General features: G+C 36.3%; 1 pseudogene; it reads right to left on the reverse strand.

Annotated features, from left to right (window-relative positions):
- Positions 1–7,508: 7,508 nt before the first annotated feature.
- Positions 7,509–9,686, reverse strand: LOC150031850 (glycosyl hydrolase 5 family protein pseudogene; annotated as a pseudogene).
- Between the last annotated feature and the right edge of the window lie 11,435 nt (positions 9,687–21,121).

Below are 21,121 nucleotides of genomic sequence, written 5' to 3' on the forward strand. Positions count from 1 at the left end.
CAGAATCACCCGTTGGAGGAGGCCACTTGGGAACGAGAGGATGAGATGAGGACCCAGTACCCAGATCTTTTTTAAGAATGAACTTTCGAGGACGAAAGTTCTTTAAGGAGGGAAGAATGTAACACTCCGAATTTTGTTCTTAATGTAATTTTAATATTTTCTAGTATTAGAGGGAATTTTTTGAATTTTGGAAATTCAAAATGTAATTATTGTGATTTAATTGCTAAGAAATGGGTGTTTCAATTTAGTGGTTTAATCGGAGGAAAATTATGGAAATTGAACTTTTAATGTCACACAAATGAAATTTGAAATTAATGTCAAGAATTAGTTTCATTTTGGAAGGAAGGGGCGTTTCACTTTAATGGTTTAATCGGAGGAAAGTTATGGAAAAGGACTTTTAATGTCACACAAATTTAATTTGAAATTAATGTCAAGAATTAATTTCGTTTTGGAAGGGGGTTATGTCACATAAATTTAATTTGAAATTAATGTCAAGAATTAAATTCTTTGTGAATTGAAAAGTTTACGGGAGAAAAGGACTAAAAATTGGAAGTAAGGTCTGATTGAAGGAAGATTTTGGAGATTGGAATCATGAAGGTGGTTGTTGCTCAGGCTTCGTTGGGGAATTAAATTAAAAGGTTGATTATTGAAGATTTTCGCTTGCATTTGATATCTGAATCTAGTATCGAGGTAAGTAATCTTACTACTGAAAACTGCACACAGGCCAGTCACTAGATGTATGCTAGCATGACAGAATGTTATTATGACAAAACGATAGCATGATAGACTGATAGTATAGTATAACCGATTTTTGTTCTTGTATGAGGATTTGAAAGATTAATTGTGGACATACATACTTGAATGCTAGCATGAGATGATATTTGATTCAATGAGGTTGTTTTTGATCTATGCATATTGAGGCATATATGTATCTTGAGTAAGTTAGGAACTCCTACCATTGAAGGCGGTCTTTTGATTTGTATGGGTGGGAGTGGCCAGGTGCCCGATTCAAACCTACCATTATTGGGATTCATCTGATTTGGGAGCTGGGAACTCAGTTATACAGGATGGAATTCACTCCTTCCCCGAAGTAGGGGCAAGTAGATAGATAGCTCCCTTAAGGGCTGATTCCAGGGCTTGAACGATGTGGCGCCACACACCTTCTCTTGGCCCGTGAGGTGTTCACACATAGTTGGACTATGTTGTATTGTTCATTAGAGGAATCAGTGGTACTTAAGAAGTGAGATGTAACTATAGGGGAAAAATGGTAAATTTGCCCAGTTATACTTATGAGCATCTGTGAAGGGTCATCGTACTCATGATTGGTTATATCCGATGCACATAGAAATATATCTGTGGTAAGAAGAGTTTAGCCGTTGGTCTTTAGTGGAATGTCTGGCAGTTAACGGATGGTGGATCTCGTGGCTAAAGAGTTCAGACAGCGATTCACATACCGTTGGAGCTTCGAGCCACAGGTTTATAAGATCCCCTAGGTAGCTTGGATAAAGTTGAGAATAAGTTTTTTGGGTCAGTTTGAAATGTTCAAATTGATAAGAGGAAGTTTGATTACATATGATATAATTGAACTGATTAATTATATATGATATAATTGACTAAATGTATGAGATACATTGTTTTGGAGGAAATTAGATATAAATATGATTTATATCAAGTAGATGAGAAATTACTATACTAGATAGATGATATCAAACTATAGGATAAGAATATAATATGATTATATTCATTTATTAATTAATTTGTTAATTTTGTGATAATTGGTTGAAAACTTCTCGTTAATCGTGCGTTACTGGGAAAACCAATATTTGGTTATTGTAACTGAAGAATAAAATGAAAATTGATTTCATTTTGCAAAGAGTTCGAAAAAATCGCAAAAGGTGTGAAAACGTATGGATCGCTTAGCTGAGAGCCTATAACATAGCGCCCTATCGCTTAAACGATCGCACACCCCGCATCTAAACGATAGCACACATTCTCTAAACGATCGCTTAGCATGTCGAGTTTTCTAAACGATTGCTTACTAAATACTAGACGATCGCTTAGTAAAACCTACACGATCGTGTAACTTTCTCTAAACGATAAGCATTTTCTATACGATAGCCTTCTCCCACTTGTTTATCGTTCTACATGATCAACCGTTTCCTCCTTCCTCTACCAAATTCAAAAAAGACCACTCTTTGGATTCTCACTCCGAGAATACCAAGGGCTCTAAGTGGTGGTGGTGTCGTCTCTGCTTCTGCTTGTTTGTGCATTGTCATTCGTGTAGACGATCGTGTTGCTGGAAGTTGACTACTTGCTGGGCGATAAAGAACGTAGAGGCTTACTTCCGCTGTGTTGAGTTCAAAGTGAAGAGAGTCTTCAACTGGTGCGCAAACTCAATCTCTTGTATTTTATTTATCAAATCATGTTGTTAATTAGTGTAAAATTGGATACCTATTTGTTATAATGTGTGTGGTAATTCGGTCACAGTGAAATAGGAAAGATCCGAACACGCTCATGGATACTCTTCTTTAAGAGTTTCTTTCAGTAGGGCCCTGTAGTTTGTAAGCACTTGTATGAACAAATATTTTGTGATTTATAATATATGATATTTCATGCACTTCTGTCTATGAAATATTTGATATTTTAGTTACATTAACCACAAACCAATAAACTAAGATCCATGGTTATCGTTGTAACTTAAACATGTATGTGGATACATGCGAGTGGATCGTGTTTTAAATGATAACCTAAATGGTTTGTAGTATATGGATAAGGCTGGATATCTTATCCTAGTGACACTACGAGTATGACCCGTTTTGTAGGTGTTACAAATATTGTAAAGTGCTACAAATGATTTGATCCTTGTCATTCATGTATTAGACATGCGAATGAGGATATTCTATACAAAGGAGTTTGTACAAGATCGGACTACGAAATGTTTAGTCTTGTTATATAAAACTGTTCATTATCGAGACTTTCATTTCACAAGGATGACCATAGGTAACATGACCTTAATCTCGAGTGAGTTGTGAACTCCTGTATATGACGGCGGTCCTTTGATTTGCATGGGTGAGAGTAGCCAGATTGCCGACTCAAGAAGCCTACCATTTTGAGAATTCGTTTGATTGGGGAGCTGGGCACTCAGCTACACAAGATGGAATGCACTTCTTCCCCAAATCAAGGATAAGTAGATAAATTTCTCCCTTAAAAGCTGATTCCAGAGCTTGAACAATGTAACGCCACACCCTCTCTTGGCCCGAGAGGGGTTTAGTCATAGTGGGACTATGATATATTGTTCATCAGAGGGATCAGTGGTACTTAAGGAGTTAGATGTAACTATAGGGGCAAAATGGTAATTTGGCTCAACTATATTTACGAGCGATTTGTGAAGGGTCATCGTACTATTTATTGATTATATCCAATGGACACAAAAATATATCTGTAATGCGAAGAGTGCAACTGTCGGTCTTTAGTGGAGTGCTGACAGTTAACGGATGGTGGATAATGTGATTAAAGAGTTTAGTCAGTTATTCATGTATCATTGGAGCTTCAAGCTACAGGTCCATAAGGTCCCCTTGGTAGCTCAATGGATTCAATTTGAGAATCAAATTTCGGGTTAATTTAAAATGTTCAAATTAATAAGATGGAATTTGATTATATATGATATAATCAAATTGATTCAAATATATATGATATAATGTATTTGATACATTATTATTTGATTGGATGTACTAATATTTGAATATGATTCAAATATAATATCTATGAATAATATTCATAGTTAGTAATTTTGATTTTAATATAAATATGATTTATATTAAAGACCATAAAATGAAGAAAAATGACTATGGTTTATATATTGTATATGATGCAATATTAAAACTTTAGGTTATAAATATAATATGAGAAGTTAGTTATTATATTTATTTATAATTTATTAAATATATGATAATTACATCCTTTTTCTACATAACTACCTTTAGTGGGTAGTTACATGGTTTTATGACAATTTTTGGGATAAAATGAAATTTGATTTCGAATATCTAACATGATTGACGTCTCACATTATTAGCAATTGAGTTTACTAGATAATAACTTGAGAGACTAAATGATCGAATATCGAGTCTATACGATAGACTTCATCTTCTACACGACAGTGTTATCGCTTACTCGATCGTTATCTTGCTCCACTCTAAACCTTCCCTCAAACCAAAATAAGCCAGAGCCCACCACTCATGGATTCTCACACCGAGAATACCAAGGTAATCTAGTGGAAGTATCTGAATCTATTCGAGGATCGTGTTTCTACTCGCTGGTGTTCGAGGGAGATCGAGTTGTTGCTTGTTGCGTTCGCTTTTGATCGAGGATTATACTTGGAGAAGTGTTCTTCAAAAGTATTGTGTTTTTATCCTTTGTATTTAATTCAAAACATGCTGTAATTTAGTTTTTAATGCATAATCTGTTCTATATGATTGTAAATATATGTGTTCTTTCACAATGGAGTTTGTACGATCCGTTTCTGCTCATAGGTCCTCTATAATTAGAGTTCCTTCACCAAGAGCCTAGTTGATCTGCGAGTCTGCTACTCAAGGATCCAGACTTTGAAGGAGTCCAGAATTCAAATAGTTAGGTGGATAAGGTTGTCTGGCTTAGTAAAATCATATGTGCATATTAAGGATAAGGATAAACTTGAGAAGGGCTCTATTGTAATGTTAACTATTTTGGCATGTATATATAAATTGTGTTTTTAAGATTGCTATGTAGGGTGTTGAGAAATATCTAGTTAATTGCATGTTTATAACTGTTTCTAGTACACAAGGGTGCTAGTGACTAAGGTTGAGAGGGATGGAGAATGTCTTAAGAAGATTGGCATCTACTGTTTTCACATCTCCTCCTAGGTCGGAAAGGTATGCGAGGAGGGGGTGTGACAAACATCCTTAGCATCTAATCTCTAAAGGAACTTTAGGAGAAGAGAATCTTGAGCGGAAGCGGATCAACCAATTTCCATTTTTTGTTCAATGTAAATTTTACATTAAACAAGAAACAAGATATACATTTAATTATGAATTACAATATGTTAATGAAAGGATTTTAGAAACCTCATCTTTGAAGACCTTTCTTCATGATTTCCCTCGAACATTTCAAAAACTTCTTGAAGACTTTCTTTAAGAATAACCTCGAATAAGAATGAACACGACCACGAAGGTTTCTTCGGTATTATCAGGGTGAGAACCCAACAGTGGTGGGCTCTGGCTATTTTGGATTAGAGGGAATTTTTTGTAGAGGAAGGATTGAGAATTTTCTCAAAAACACAAAAAATGCATAGAACTCTTCTGTTGTTTTCTCACACTGTCAAAATCGACAATCTTTGCAAAAAATCAGAAGAAAATTTTCTTTTCTATATGCCAGATAAAACCACTACCCATTTACGTGGGTGGAGAGAAAATAAGGGGAAGGGAGTTGTATCTTTCTCCCTTATTATTAAAATAATAATTAATATAAATATAAATATGATAACTAACTTATCATATTATATATATTAAATTATATGTTATATCAAATATAACATATAACCTTTAGATAAACTTAATTATTTCCTTAACACAAATTAACTCACTACTTAATTCTTGCTATTTACCCAGGGGATTAAGAACACATCATGGAGAAAATGGGTTACAGATGTACGGAAAGAGACAGAGAGATGACAATGGTGACTATCATAACATTTAATTCTAAAATTAAGCGTTTGATACATGTTGTGAATGAGAGATTACAGAAGATGAATACAGATGATGAAATAGAGATTAGAAACAAATACAGAATGTGTGTCAACGTCTTGACACAGATTCCAAACAGAGATTGTGCTTGCCGGCGTGTGGAAGTGGTGAAGAGGAAAGCTTTCTTCTCAGGCTTGCTTTCCCGGTAGAATTGACATTTGCACAAAGCTTCAACTACGAGAATTGGAAGGATTCTCTACTCGGAGACTCACCTCTCAGAATCAGTATATGCATGTCTCTATGTATATATGTATGTACCAGTATCTGTATCTGTATATGTATTTCTTTTCATCGAATTTGAAGAAGCTATTTATAGGCAAGACCTTGGCTCTTTGAATTTGTGGTCCCCACTGTATTGTTATGGTAGTTTCTGAAATGGTGGAATGGAAAATTCCTTCTGTAATGCAATCAACCCGTCAGAAATGCACAACTGAAAGCTGTACACTTGTCAGAATCTTCCGCAAATGCGTTGCTCTTTACATCTTCGATTGATCACCGCATGCGGTGCTGTTTTTTTATTACCGCATGCGGTTTAAATTGCGTTGATCACTAGAGCTCTTGATCAATTGTTGCATGCGTCGTTATTGCGTTGATCATCTCTTCATTCTTGATTGATGGGCACAATGCGACGTAGATGCGTTTTTTCATTTCGTCTTGGAGTCATAAACGCATGCGGTGACTTATTTCCTACAAAACAGAAACTGAAACATTATATTCGCAATGGTGTTAGTAGGTGTATTGACGACATTTTATAATTTTCGCATTTCTTAACCAATTTCTATACTATCGACGCAACTTTTCTTTCTTTTAGCTGCAATATCTAAATAAAATAGTATAAATAACTTGTATTTCTACAGTTAATCAATCGTCTGTTTTTAATATTTGAATGTAATGATGATCTTTTGAATTTACCTTAGTTTTTTAGCATTTATTTCACTATAAAAGGGTGTCATTTTAAGTTTCATGCATGCATGTGTTTAGAAACGGTCCAACGTGAGTCCTAGGGGGTCGAGTCATTACGGAGACATACCACTTGCGCTCTCCTCATTGTAGTTATATTTTTGTCCACTTGATTTAACCATAATCAATAAGTTGATCCTTCACAGGTTGTTCGTATTCACAGCTAGGTCAAAATTACCATTTTTCCTTAATAAATACATCTTTCTCCTTAAGCTCCCACTGATCCTCTATTGAATAATTACATAGGATGCCCCTACTCGCACGTCTCCACATGAATGATTTTGGGATCACGTCGTTTGTATCATTATACGAAGTATACAACATCCATAGTGTCCCCAAGACGAGGATCCAATCCCATCCAGATACTTATGACCTTTTTTGTTATATACTATAACTTGATCTCTTATATGTCTCTACATAAAGTAACAGTATTCATACTATAGGCATTGATTCGTTTATTGGATTTATGTTACATAATGAAATTTCAATTACACTTTCATTGAATAAATGTTTCAACAAAACTTTTATTGATAAATAGAATATGTTTCCATGATTAAGAACTGCGAGTTTTACAACATTAGCAACAATCTCCCACTTGGACTAAAATTTCAGTGGGTTACTAATATATACAAATAAATAATGTTGAGAAAAGAGAAAATACAACGATTACTTATTAACTTCAATTAAATGAGACATACATTTGAATAATAAATTTGCTTGAATTGAAATAAATAAGGTTTCAACATATATATAATTACTTCTTGACTTCAATTAAATGAGACGTAAATTTGATGGAACAAGTGCAAACCATTGGCTTTGTGGATCTTCTTGGCATTGAGAATCATTTGAACACATGCACTTATTAGTCACAATTTGATGGGAATGAGAAGCTCTTTGCAAGCATAAGGCTTGTCCTTGTTTATCCATAGTGGCTAGTTGTAGTTTGGCATTTGAAGCATATTTCCATACACTTTGTTGGCTTGAGCAATCTTGAGAGAGAATTGGAGGGAGCCCATCTCCTACAGCTTTCAAACACAATATAGATCCCGCCAACCTAATAGGAGCACCGTCTTCTTCATGGCTCCAACGGTTAGAGGTCTTACAGCTACTAATTCCTAGTTGATATTTTTTGTTCATTCGCACACACCCACCACTAAGAGGATGGTACATTATGAATGTTGTTGTGAGATTTGAACTTGAATCTGTGTTAAGAGCAATCATTTTGATTCTTAAGTTAGTTAGGATGAAAAAAAGTAGAATATAGAAAATTGGTAGAAATAAATCTTCTTCTTAAGATATAAATTGAAAATATTTCAAAAAAATTGTAAGTGGAGAAAAGTAACATATAACTTAAGAAGTTGTACCTTGAAGTTTGGTTTGCAAAAGTTGAAATCTCTGAAGAAATAGTTTAGAGTTTTTTGCTCGTGCAAAATTTGAGTCTAAGACACCAAAGGTTTCCTCAGCATTTTTTACACCTTCTCTATAATAGTAGCTACCTTGCAAAGCCCATAAGCCCCAATCAAAATCATTTTCGGTAAGATAGGTAAAAAAGCAACTTAAAAATCGATTTTGTCCCTCATTTGTGCCTGTTTGGTCGATCCCAAATTCACTCACGAATAGTGGCATTGGGTTTTGTCCTCTGACAAGAAACCCTACTCGGTCTTCAAATCCTTGGTTGACATTAGCACAAAAGGTGTTTAATGGCTTCGACATCCAAAAATCACCCATGTTATTTGTGAAGGAGTACAAGTGAGCCTCAAATACAAGTTTATTGTCCAAGTTGAAGCCCAACGACCTGTTCTTCAAGAAGCTCAGATCGGTGTCGTAGCTTAGTCCAGAAACTACTACTAAAGCATTTGGGTTAATTTGGTGAATAAGCTTAGCTCCTTGGCTCATGTATTGAAACCACATCTCCACGTTTTGGTTTGGTCCTCGCGGTTCGTTTCTCAAGCTCATTGCTACCACCTTTTACGTATATATTATCATGCAAATGGTTAGCATATTGTATAAATTCATGATAAACTATAGGTTGTAATACTATTTGACCCCTATAATTTAAGACTAGTTCTATTTTATTCTTGATAGTCCAAATTTAGTTATTAATGGTACTTTTAATATATCTTAGGATTAACACTATTGTTAATTTATGATAAAAATATAAAAGGTATACAATTATATTACTCTCTCTATATATAAATTTTTAAACATATTCACATTGCGTTGAGAAATTGTTCTTATTTTATAAAATTTCGCTAAAACTTAATAGTTAAAATGAAGCCATAAAGAAACTAACAGGAAAATTGAAAAAATGTTGCATTAGTCATCCATAAAACTATAGTTATTTAGAATCTTCTTAAAAAGAAAACATACTTGTGATTTGCTTTTTAGGCTTTGTGCTGCCAAACTGATTCCTGGTAGCCATTCTTGCGGATCGAAGTACCGATCTCCAAAAAAGCCATTGCCATCATCATTGTTACAACACCATCTTGGCTGACTTATATGATTATCAGAAACTACCATGATCCCATGTGCAGCAAGTGAATCAACCACTGCTCCATATGCCTCAACGACTGTCATGTTCAATATAGAAGGGTTGTTTTGAGCTATGCCTCCCATGGCATCCTTCAGATCAAAATTCTCGAAGGATTGTTGAACAGTCAAATTGGCATGGCGTGTGAACATATGAATTGAGTATGTCAAACGCACGCAATTGAACCGCAACTTTGCTACCAACGCGGTGATATTATCAAGCGGCCTGAGATGAAGACCCTCTGGCAACATAGCTTGCATGTGTCCTGGCCAATTTACGCACATTAACTTCACACGTTGGCCTGTTGTGGCGTCGACAATCCATCTTCCATTGGTTGAAAGAGGCAATGGACAAGTCTTCAAAGTTAACAACGCAAAAACACAAACTAAAGCAATATTTTTCCACTGTTGTCCTTCCATTTTTCTCTTGCTTCAAAATTGAACTCTCTTAAGTTTGGATGATGATGCAAAAGAGTCACTTTTTCAATATTTATATAAGTCATCAAGCTATATTAAAATCAAAATAGCTACCAAGATAAGAACTTGTAACAAGTAAATGATGAAATGGTCTAACTAAAATTTGGTTTAAATTCTAAATTAAGGATGATAGTTTAGCTTAATGCTTAAAGTAGACTGTAAGGTAAAGATTAGGATGTGAAGGTAAGTTTACCTGTATTTTTTCTAAATACGAGTTGTATGTAAGGAGTTGTTATTTTTCTTTCCTCACAGTGATGTTAATAAATGGATCACACCAAGGGTTTGTTGTCCTTATTCTCTATCTACAGAATCGATAAATGGATTGCCAATGGTTTAATATTTTCCTTTGGTTTTTTCTCTTCTTGGACTTCTTTTAAGTTTATTACTAATGCGAACTAGACTTGTCTGAATAATTATTTCATTTTTAGTTTTTTATTTATTAAAATTAGATTTGTTTCTTCACAATTTCGATTATGATTTTTACCTTACTTGACATGTTTAAATTTTTAGTCACATTATAAAAATAACAAGTTTCTAAAAACAATTTTTCTTAATTTTCAGAACTTGGTTCCAATTTTTTTAGACAATATTTAGAAAGTAGCGACAACAAAAGAAAAAAAAAACCATTAGGTGAAGTAGAGTGGTTATAAGCTTAATTTTCAAAAACAAAAAATCCAAAACCCAAATTTGGTATCAAACGGGGGCTTTAGTTTATGCCTTTGGTTTTTTTTAACATTGCATTAATTTCTTTATAATTTCTTTACGGTGGTTTTTATTTTTGCTAAGAATACAATTTGAATGCATAGCTGAATTCTAAAAAGTAACATAAATGTCCACTTTGGCTTTGTTTGACGCTCGAGAATAAGGTCGGCAGTGATAACAATTTGTTAGGGACAGCAGACCTCTACATATTTTCACAATGGTATTATATTTTCCACTTTCGGCATAACCCTCATGACTTCCCTATTGGTTTCACCGAAAAAGGTTTTATACTCGTGGACATAGTTGTCCTTTCTTATATACTCATGATCATCTCTTTATTTAACTGATAAAAGACCTTGATTGCAGATCACATTCCCAACACATTTATTATTTTTCTTAATTTTGTTTGGATTTTGGAATTATTTCTAAAAAGAATATATATAAAAAAAAACAGTTTCGTTGATAGAAATAGTGTTTATAAGCTTCATTTTTCAAAAACAACAAAAATTAAATGGTTAAATGAGACCTTAGGCCTCATTTGATGACCATTCGATTTCTTTATATTTTTTATTTTTTGAAATTTAAGCTTATAAACACTACTGTATTTTATAAGTTTTTATGTTCTGTTATCCATTTTCTACTAATGTTTTAAAAAAACTAAGTCATGGTTTTGAAAATAAAAAAAAAAAAATTATTTCTCAAAAACTTGCTATTTTCGTATTTAGAATTTAACTAGTCTCTCAAATGGTGTGTTTAGAGAAGTTGATATGGATAATCTCTTTGATCTGTGAAAGAAATTGAGACTCTAAGTGTCGTAATCATTAACTAATAAAATCTACTAGAAATAAAAGTTGTGTTAGTTATAAAATGGATCCAATAAAATGTTTGGAAGAAAATATTTATGAATTTAATGAAATTTTTTTAGCAATAGCAACTACAAGGTAGACTACTATAAGAGAGAATCAGACAGTAATTCTTCTTAATTCAGTAGCTGAAAAATATATAGGAATGAAAGGGCGATTAAATATTATTGAGATTGTACTAGACTCACTTCATTCTATATAGAACTTTGAGTTAATTTTTTTTTTTTTTTTTTGGTAAAAAAAGGGAAGAACTAGAAACATTATTCTTTTAAGGAAAAAAATCTAAAAAGTATCTCTAAAAGTCCAATAAAGAGAAAAATAAAATTCCAAATATTACCTTCAATAAAATGAAAGAAAATATTACTGGCAATTACGGCAAGAAGAAAGGCAACACTATGTATGAGTATCTTGTTCTTAGATGCAAAGACAAATTTGTTTGTTCAAGGATTTTGTTTTAGATGAAGCACCTTTCTGAAATTTCTTTGGAAAACAACATTTGCTTCCCCTTTTTTTATTTTTCATTAAAGATTGGTAACTTTGGAGTTCATCGAGAAGAGTCGTTATGTTGTAATCAACCTTGTTCATTACAAAATTCGTACAAAAAGTTAGAAAACTCTTCCGAAGAGAATCTATTATCATACTAACTTGGCTCTTCTCATCTATGAAAGTCCCATTTGCCTCCGCTATATTGAAGTGGATCTTCATGTCTAGGACATGTTCTCTAACAGAGGTCTCATCCTTCACACGTGAATTATAAATGTATTTAATAGCATCGTTTCATGCTAATAAGGACGATTGTCCAAACATCCCTTGCAATGACTCCATGATCTCTCTCGCAGTGACCATGGTTTCATGCTTTTTGGTAAGCACATCAGATATGCTTGTCGAAATAGAGGCTTTGGATTTTTCATTAGCCCAAACCCATCTGTCATAGATATCCCAAACATTTTGGGTTGCGATAAGATTGGGAAGAGAAGGATGTTCCTCCGTTAAAACAAATCTCAAATGATCAACTACTAGTATTGTGTTTATGTTCGACTTTCAATTTGAATAACCCTCTCCATTGAACTTATCGGAGGCTAAGAGTTGTATACTTGAGTTTGACATGCTGAAACATAAACTTCTACAAGTGAATTGCATCTAAATCCAATTTTAGCAAAAGTAATAAAGTATCCATATTTCTTTATTTATTTGCAACGATACTTTAATGAGTTAGAGTAGATGCTACCCAGGGGCAGTCAGATACTCCTTCACTAGAGCAAGACAATCTTGACCAAATACTATATCCAAAATAACCCGTATTCCTATAGTCATTTAGTTATTGTTGTGTTTTGTCCTCCATTTTCGGTCATAGAACGGTATGAATATTCCCTCAAATAGGAAGACAATATTCAAGCTGAAACTAAGAAACCCTATCCATTTCTAAAGTTTGGATTGTTTTGAATACTTTGTTACAACACTCTGAGGGGATCACTGTAAAAACGACTAGCTAGTTCCCCTTAAAAATGACAGCAGACCCAACATAGGAATCTCACGATTCAAACTAGTGGAAGAGACCGTAGGATATGTTGACATATTTCTTGTGCCCACTTACTATGAACTAGTTCCCCTATTCACCTTGATATTAATCCATGCAAATACTTTCAGAATGGAGCAGTCGCAGTAAAAGCGACACGAAGCCAAGCATGGATCTCATAGTGTGAACTCTTAGGGATGCGAGAGCTGAAAATAATATATCGTATATATTATTAATCTCTCTTTTAAGTGTTCTAATTATTTGGGTATCTCTTGTACTTAGGTATATTTCGGCTTAAAAACATCCCAAGTCTATGTGGTTTATCCAAGTATAACGTTTATATTTATATTTAACCTACAATGTCTAAGTGATTAAACCATTTTATTACCTCACACTGCTCACGCAAGCTCATAAAACTGATTAACAATGCTCAGTACTTCGACTAAAATCCCCAGGTAAGAGGTGTTACGTAAACCGTCAACTTAAGTACTTTCAGTCTTATACGGGATTATAGACCGACTGAGTTTGTAACCGTGTTTTATAAGATAACGACCTATTTTAAGTATTAAAACAAGTTGTTATGAAACCTAATTGAGCATGTATCTTATCTTTGTTATAGATTTTAAATGTCTAACCCATTTTATAACTCTTCTTAAAAATATAGACATACTATAACGAAAACTTAAGCATTCCACATATTAATATATCAATTATATTAATCTTATGAAACCCTACTCATGCATACTATATACATTATAACCCATTTATAACATATTTCAATCCATGAAACATGCTTTCTTATGGTGGGATTTTAAATCTACATGGTATATAATATTCATACACATGTTCAAATTAAATATAGTAAATATCACATGCATAAAATATTTAAACACTACTGATGTGGACCAACTTTGGCATCCTTAGCAAGCAAAAACTAGTTTATTACAAAATTAATTAAAAAGAAGCTCCAAGTTGCCTTTGGACCACACGAACAGACCCAAATTAAAAAGAATCCGAACCACGCGAACTAGCCCTCCAAAGCTCCAAAAGAGGCTGAACAAGTCAAAATTAGGTTGAACCGACCCCATGCCACCGAACCGATCGAACCGCCGCGAACCAATCCATGGACACGTGCATTTCTGGGCTGGGATGAGTAGCATCACAACGCTTCATCCTAGTGTTGCAATGCTTTGGGTCCATGAAGAACAACACTGCAACGCTATCTGGGCAGCATCGCGGCGCTGCCTAGTAGTGGCTTCTTCTCTAATTTTTTAGTTGAGCTTGCTTGCTTCAATCTTCAATTACAACTTATTTTCAACTCTACCAGCCTCTTTAAACCTCGCCCAAGAGTCGTTGAGCGATTTATCAATATCTTGTTCAAAATTGGTGATCAGCTTCCTTCTTCTGGCATTCTCCGTCGGAGGCAAGTACTTCTTCATAAACTTCTCAACTACTTCCTCCCATGATGTAATCTCCCCTGGTTCGAAAAAATAAGTCCATTTTCGTGCCTAGTCACACAACAAAAATGGAAACAAAGTTAGTCGAACCTCTTAAGTGGAGATGTTAGGGAGCAAAAACGTGTTGCAGATCTTGATGAAACTCTGGAGGTGGGTGGTGACAGGAAATTAGAAGTCAATTTTACTCGACAACTAAAATCCCTTAGATGCAGTATGCGATGCATGTTCCTAAGATATGCGTTGACAATCATGCATCAATGGTCATGCATTGTAATGAATTTGCGTTAATAAATGTATATGATGACCATGCGTCCTGCCACAAGTTTTCTTGCACTCACGCCAAGTATAACACGAATGCAAGTTTCTCGGGTAATCCGAGGTCGAACATAGGGACTTGTAGCTATATGTATGTGGTAATGTGCATGCAGCGGTTTGAATAAAGAATGGAAGGGAGGTTGTTAAGTTAACCCTACTCCTACTCCTACTCCTACTCCTATCTAATAGACAACGCAATGAGAATATGCATGAGAGGTAGAGAAACGACAACACTTGACATGAAATAAATGTATGGAAAAATATTTAAAATTCGGAGATGGTTTCATTGCAACCCTTAAGAGTGACCGCAAAGGGCAACCTTAGTCAATGCAAGCCATGCAATCATGTTACACACACGTGAACCTAACTCTAGGACATATGCGGTGTATCTACGATATTGTCGAGAAGCCTATGCCTGCCTAGACCTCCATAACTAGCTCACTAGCTCCCACTGCATGAGCATGGCTGCCACATAACCCCTTATCCTACTTCCTGGACGCATGCAAATCCATTCTGTAGGGTGCATACGCTGTGTGAAGCAAACAAAGTTTATCCCTAAGTTCCCAATTCTTGCCTATGCATTCCAATCCACTCTCCCGAGTCTTAGATTTTTGTTTTAGACTACTCTCCCAAGTATGCCTAAATGATGAATGATGCACTTATAGGACAAGGTAACCGCATGAACTTTGCTGACCTAAGATTGTTACTATCCCTAGTGAACAATGCATACAATGCTTAATGCGACCAACCACTTACCGTCCTGGGCAGTTGATTGTTGCTAACTTCACTCATAGACAAGCAATGCGTTAGCCTATAGACAAGCATTGCAGCAGCTTCACACTAAGCAAATAAGATTACTCGCACACTCGCACAACGCACACCTCTCGGTTGGTTGCTACATGTTTCATATCCCTAATCCACATGACTAAGTATGTGATACCCAAGCAATCCCACTAAGTGTTGCAATGAAAGTAAAGATGCAAAGCAAGAAGATGGAGATGGAGTCAAAGGAACAGAGAAATGCATTGAAAACAAATTGTATTAATTCCTTAATCACAAAATGTCATACAATACAATATAAGAAAAGAAAGGAAATGAAATGACCGGTTGGAAGCAAAGACTTACTTCCAGCGGATGTGCATCAAGGCTACCTGTGGTGCCATGGATGGGCGAGGAGCTGACTCTCTCGAGATCTAGCTCCGATCGGAGTCTCCGGTCATCACTCGGAATGGATGAAGGAGGTGAAGAACTCACAGCGTCTTCTCACGCATTTTGTCTGGATCACAAGGATCCGCCGTAGGCAAACCTCAGGCGAAAACCTTGGATAACTTGAATTTCTGCTCATCAGTTTCTATTTATAGAGCTTGGGTCGCCGACAACATTAATTGGACTACTCTGAGTCTAACGTTCAGCGCGTTAGTTCTTTCTAAACCTCTGCCACTAATGGCGTGGTAGGTGAAATGTTAGCATCATCTTTTGGTTTTTCTCGAGGTAGATGCGTTGATGCGTTCATTCCACCAACCTTGGGTTGATCCCATGAGTATGTGTTGTCACGTAGCTGAAATCATTTAATGATCGCATTTCCTTAATACCGCAACTCTACACGATGACCGCAATTGCTTGATCAACGCGACTCCCATGCGATGGATGCATACGACTGATTACCGTAACATCCATGCGTTGATCAATGTGTTTGCCTTTGCGATGGAGAGTTTCTCTGCATGCGGTCATCTATGAAGTGGTCCAGTTTCTGTGTTTGCATCCATTTCCTGTTTTAGCTACAAAAATAGAACATTGAATGCATAATAACGCATAATAACGGGTTAGCTGAGATTCAACATGTTGATCAACGCAAGCTCATTTTCTCGTGAATTCCGATCATGATTGCTGCATATTCTACCTAACAACCTTCATCATTCTAAGTAAAAGGCCTAAGATGACATGCATTTCTACATGTCATCACACCCCTAAACTTAAAATCATGCTTGTCCTCAAGCATGCGTTATTCTCAAGAAATTCTAACTCACCTTCATGCTTTCTTTTGCAATGACCAGCTTCTCAGAATATAATTTACACACACCTTTGACCATCACCGCAATGCTCTCCTCCACTTTTGCTTCTTCTTCAAAAAGATCTTTTCTAAGTTTAGTTCTGGTAAGCCTTTGCTCAAAAACTTTTATTCATTCACCACAATTTTACGTTTAGCTTTTGAGAATGTGTTCGTAAAAGATACTTCAAAACTTTGCGATGGCTTATTCAAATGCGGCGTTGAACCTGGGTATGCCCTTCGTTTTGGTTTACCCCCACGTGTGTCATGCGAGTATCCAACTTCAATTGCGTTCCATATTCAACTCAACTTTTGTCTCATTTGATTTGGCTTGCATCGGACAGAGGAGTTGCGCTAATGCGCTGATCCTAGCGACTTGCATTCATTTTGGCTTACCCCCACGTATGTCATGCGGACATCCAACTTCGACAAGTGCCTTTCACAACTTAACTCTTATCAACAAGGGTTCCCCCATTTGCGTTGATAATGGAGTTATTATTCTCAAAAGCTCGCTACATTTTTTTTTCCAAATGATCCCAATGTAATGAATACAATTCTCCGAGACCACTATCACCCCTAAACTTAGAGGTTGGCAGCATTCTCATCGCAAAGCTAAAAACAAAATTACAAGAATGCGGTAATAAAACTTAAGACTTGAGACTTTCAAAATTACAAAATTACAAGTTTGCACAAAATAAAACTTAAGACTTTCAAAATTTGAAGAAGCTAATAAAAGTAAAGAATGCCTTTCGTTGATTAGTTAGAAGATGTGGTGAACTATACGTACAATCATAGAAACATCGCAAAACAATGCATTCGGGAAAGAAAGAATTTCAAAAGGATAAAGCATACAAGATAACAGGAAAAGACCTTAGGCGGAACAATGCATGCGATCATGCGTTGGAAATAACGTAATCGAAGCCATGCATTGAAGGATGACAAGAATTCTTCCGTTGAACTACGAACCGAGGAGACTTACTGTTGCACCTGCAAGAGCAAATGTACCACACCCAAGGAAGCAGCCATATATCCAAAATAAAAATGAAAATAAAAGTAACTTATACTAAGAAAGCAAAGTAAAGATAGAGTAGAAGACATCCCTGGAAAAATAAGAGTGTTGTCACTGCAAGGAGTCTTCCATGCAGGAGATGGTTCTCAACTACTTGGGTAAAGTTTCCTTGACCATTGGAACTTCCGGTAATTGTTGGGCGCATGTTGGCCACCATGTGCTTAGAATTACCTTCAGCTCTTCTACGAATGATTGCCCTTCTACCTTGAGGTCAACGTTGGCTTTCAGCGCATCGCCTACACTTCAATGTTGTTTGCAACCTGGTAGCACAAGCTGCAATACTCCCAAGATAAAAAGTTTACTCGCAGAGACACAAAACTTAACAAACAATTAGCTGCCAAGTCCTCGGCAACAACGCCAAAAACTTGTTGACGGGAAATTAGGAGTCAATTTTACTCGACAACTAAAATCCCTTTGATGCGGTATACGATGCATGTTCCTAAGATATGCGTTGATAGTCATGCGTCGATGGTCATGCATTGGAATGAATATGCGTTAATAAATGTATGCGATGACCATGCGTCCTGTCACAAGTTTTCTTGCACTCATGCCAAGTATAACATGAACGAAAGTTTCTCGAGTAATTCAAGGTCGAACGTAGGGACTTGTAGCTATATGTATGCGGTAATGTGCATGCGGAAGTTTAAATAAATGAATGGAAGGGAGGTTGCTAAGTTAACCCTACTCCAACTCCTATCTAACAGACAACGCAATGAGAATATGCATGAGAGGTAGAGATACGCAACATTTGACATGAAATAAATGTATTGGAAAATAGATAAAATGCGGAGATGGTTTCATTGCAACCCTTAAGAGTGACCGCAAAGGGTAACCTTAGTGAACGCAAGCCATGTAATCATGGTACACACACGTGAACCTAACTCTAGGACGTATGTGGTGTATCTGCGATATTGTCGAGAAGCCTATGCCTGCCTAGACCTCCATAACCAGCTCACTAGCTCCCGCCGCATGAGCATGGCTGCCACATAACCCCTTATCCCACTTCCTGGACGCATGCAAATCCATTCTGTAGGGTGCATACGATGTGTGAAGAAAATGGAGCTTATTGATAACGAGCAGAAATGCACGTTATAATAGTGCTAAGTTCTTAAATAATGTTGGATTGCATTGATGAAATATGTTAATTTGTGTCCATTAAACATCAATTTCATAATATCGCGATCGCATGCGTTCATCGCATTAGAACAATTGATTTTTGTATTTTTGGGCAGAATATGTGTTGACGCAATGCAAGAATTGCGATCATAGGAAATCACTGGTCGAGTGCAACTTCATCGTAAGGCTTTGCGATGATTATGCTCGCAAATATTCGCCCGAGAAGGATCGCCGCAACTTGGTCAACGCAACATGGTGGGCGCATCTAGGGAAAAGGCTAATAAATCGTGATGGGACAGAAAGCTGATGACAGTCGAATCCGAATTAAATTGACAGCTGATAACGATCACAAATACATTTATCTTTTCGGTGACAATTATTCGACGCATCAGTCAAGAATTAAAGCTATCCCATCTGTACAACCATGAGAGAGAAGTTGCCTTTCACCATGGATGCTCTATAAATACCAAGGGCATTCTTCAGAAAAGGGGTTGACGAGTTCACGAGTTCAGCTATTCTTTGTTCCATAAGTCGCATGCCCTTATTCATAGTTTTCTTTCATTTTAAGGCGGAGCAAGAGAAGGGTGGTCATGCCAAAGATCGCTCAGGGCAACTTGAGAGAGGACCTTAGGGGATAGAAATAGAGAGCGGGCCGACTCTCACGAGAGCGAGATTATCATTTGAGCACGAGTAGAAAAATAGTGTACATGCCTGAGCAGCAAGAGATTGCTACCAGGCTCTTTATTTTATACTTGCATTGTTATTTTGTACTTCATCTTCATATTTATACAATGGAATCTCTATTTCTACATCTGCTCACTCTCTTAATACGCATGAGTATCTAAACTAGTCGAATGGGTTGAGAAGAACTATGCTAACATACCTAGGAAGTTCATTGCTTGTGATTGTCTTGTTTTATGCTATCCAAAACACCCCTTTAGAGCTACTCGAGAGAGAGTCTAAAGAAAGAATCTAAGACTCGAGAGAGCTAGGTTAGAATCTAAACTCGAAAAAGTAAGATTAGAACTACATAAACAATAGATAGGGACTTAGAGATAAGCTCTGTTTGTCAACCTACATCGCATGCAGCCTAGAGATAGGAATGATATTATGTGGTCGCCTTATTTGTGTGTGTGTTATCCTGTTATCGCATAAATAAGAATAAAGGCTTATGTTTAGGTCCTATAGACTTATCGCATATATCGCATGCGTTCTAGCATTAGAAGCCATGGCATTCGCATCGAGAGATGGTTTAATATTGTATGCATGTTGCATGGTCGCAAAGCACGAATGCATTCTAGGAAGTATTAGCCAAAACCGTTCTCAACCCATTCACCGCATATTCATCGCATTTACCGTTTACCAACTCTTTTCAAACTCCGTTGCGATTGTTATTTTTCTCCATTAACGAAATCAACAACAAACTAACAATTTATTTATTTGGTTACCGCAAGGCTTTCATAAAAATTACCAACACAATCTGTTTTCATAAGTCCCTGTGTTCGACCCTAGACTTACCAGGAAACTCAGAGGAATTTACACTTGGATTCCGCTGAGGAAACTTGAGTGCACAACGCAATTTCATCAACGTATATCATCCACATTTCTACTTCATAAAATTAAGCATCAAGTTTTTGGCGCCGATGCTGGGGAACTTCGGCAAATTAGAGTGCTAACGGTAATTTTCTGATTTCTTTGTAGACTCTCAATCTCTAGCGAATTACAACCCGGAGATTGAGAGGACATTTAGAAGGATACTGAGAGACCACCAATAGCAACAACAATCAGATAAAGAAGAGATGGCGGAGCGGCTTGGAAACGGAGCACCAAATGATAACAATGTCATGGCAAATCCAATTCTGTTGGCAAACGATCGCAATAGGCCCATTAGGGACTATGCATCGCCAAACCTCTATGATTTCTCCCCTGGAATCATGAGGCCTACCCTCGAGAAGCCAATTCAAAATGAAACCGGTGATGCTGCAGATGATCCAGACTGCAGGTCAATTCGGAGGAAGGCGTGGCGAGGACCTGCACACATACCTCCAAAGCTTTATTGAAATCTGCAATACTTTTGTGTTCCCAAACATCTCTGCCGAAGAAGTTCGACTAACGTTGTTCCCATTTTCTCTCTGTGAGCAGGCTAGGAAATGGGCGTATTCTCTCAAGCCGGGAGAGATCACTTCTTGGGAACAAGTCGTGGAGAAATTTATGAAGAAATATTTTCCACCGACTGAGAATGCTAGATGAAGGAAACTTATCACAAATTTTGAACAAGAAATGAACGAGTCGC

This window comes from Benincasa hispida, chromosome 12, assembly GCF_027475165.1.
Source record: "Benincasa hispida cultivar pf3 chromosome 12, pf3_genome.v1.1, whole genome shotgun sequence".
Classification (NCBI taxonomy): Eukaryota; Viridiplantae; Streptophyta; class Magnoliopsida; order Cucurbitales; family Cucurbitaceae; genus Benincasa; species Benincasa hispida.